The sequence below is a fragment of the Dipodomys ordii genome, unplaced genomic scaffold (assembly GCF_000151885.1).
Source record: "Dipodomys ordii isolate 6190 unplaced genomic scaffold, Dord_2.0 Scaffold1000017281, whole genome shotgun sequence".
Taxonomy (NCBI): Eukaryota; Metazoa; Chordata; class Mammalia; order Rodentia; family Heteromyidae; genus Dipodomys; species Dipodomys ordii.
In genome coordinates this window covers 1-1985 of record NW_012300898.1, presented here as the reverse complement: position 1 = coordinate 1985, position 1985 = coordinate 1, and the positions used below count along the sequence as shown (strand labels likewise).

The 1985-nt window shown below is 35.8% G+C and overlaps 1 pseudogene; it reads left to right on the top strand.

The window, feature by feature from the left end:
* Positions 1-3: 3 nt before the first annotated feature.
* On the top strand, positions 4-674 carry LOC106002954 (annotated as a pseudogene).
* Positions 675-1985: the final 1311 nt, after the last annotated feature.

The following is a 1985-nucleotide window of genomic DNA, read 5'->3' as shown; positions in this document are numbered from 1 at the left end:
TCTATCAAACAAATCCAGGAAGCAATTAATACAGAGAAGTCACAGCAGGCACTGGTTCAGAAACGCCACTACCTTTTTGATGTCCAAAGGAATAACATTGCTATGTCCTTGGAGGTTACTGACCGGGATCGGCTGCATAGAGTATACAAGGAGGTAAAAAAATCGCTTGGACTACCATATCTCTGTGCAGAATATGATGCATCAAAAGGAGCAAGAACACATGATAAACTGGGTGGAGGACCGTGTGATACAGAGCATCTCTGCACAGCAGGAGAAGGAGACAATTGCCAAGTGTATCACAGATCTAAAGATGCTTGCAAAGAAGGCTGAAGCACAGCCAGTTATGTAAATGAATCTCCCAACATAAATCTCTAAAAAAAGTTAACTGAATGGAAATTAGTCTATGTGCAAAATCTTTCTGTATTACTATCTGTGGAAATCAGTTTACCTTTATAAAAAAGGAAAAATTCAAATTTTATTTAGTGAACTAACTATTGGCCAGTCAAATTACTCATTTTTATTATGCCTTTTGAGTTTAGTTATTTGATTGATCACTTTTGAATAATCAGTTTGCTTTAATTAAAATTTGTTGTAATTTAGGATTATTACCAAGTTACAGTTTAATTTGGTAACTAATTTTACCATCTTCCAATAAAGTGACAATTGAAACAATCTTTCAGGTTTCACAATTCTAACTGGCAAGTTATGGGATACTTAATACTTTTGAATATTGTTCTTAAAATAACTAAAGCCAGGTATCAGTGTCTCATCCCTGTTATCTTAGCTATTTCCAACACTGAAGTCTAGAAGACCTCAGTTCAAAACTATCAAAAAAGACCACAAGATTCCCATTACCAATTAATTAGCCTAAATTACAAGGAAGTTGAATAACCATGAGTTCACATCTCAGTACCAAAAAATAAATATTATATATTAAATCATAAAAAAACATTACAATTAAATCTAACCCACCTCTGTAGTTCCTATGGCCCATTCAATCATATCTTCAGATAGAAACAGTTGATGACCATGTAGAGCATATGGAGAAAACTTTCCTAATTTCACCGTAAGTTCAATACCTTCTGGAAAATTCCAAATGTTTACAATGTCATACTCTGCCTCCAATTTCTTTTTCTCTTCCAAAATCACTTGATCTCCAGCAGGATTTTGAAATTGGATATTCTTCAGAAAATAATGTAGCTAAAAAGAGACATCATTTTTTGGCAAAGTATATCCTGGTGTTAGGACAGAAAACCTAAGAAAAGCTTCTGGGGGGTGGGAAGGTGGCTCAGTTTTAGAGTGCTTCCCTTGTATGCATGAGGCCCTGGGTTCGATTCCTCAGCACCACAGAAATGGCAAAAGCTGGAAGTGGTGCTGTGGCTCAAGTGGTAGGGCACTAGCCTTGAGTTGAAGAGCTGAGGGACAGTGCCCAAGCCCAGAGTTCAGGCCCACGGCCCGCAAAACAAAAATGTGAAAAGAAAAAAGAAAGAAAGAAAAGCTTCTGATTGCCTTTTTTCTGGTTCAGAATTTAAAAATAGCAGAGACACCTAATGAAGTATATCAGAAGACAATATGGAGGAATAAATATGATATTTCTGAATTCACAATGATAGAAAGCCTCTCCTCAAGAGAGCTCAGCTCCATGTAAATGGTGAAGCATGAAACATCTTTCAGTTCAGTTTGCCAGAAGCACTAATTTTATGCATGTCTATAGTTTGCGCTGGCTATATAATAACTACCTATAATAGAATGAAACTAGATTAACTATGAAATATGGATAATATTTTCAGCAGGTTATTCTGTGCTAATGTGGAAGGACTCATAGGGAAAAATGCATTGATTTTTGAAAACCTGAGCTATATTTATCTTGAAGTTACTTGTAACTGAAAGAATTGATGGAACATAGAATTAATTTTTTCTTTGTTACTAGCCTGCTTTTCCTGAGAGCATATTACACATGTCTAGTGTACCTCACAGGCATTTAC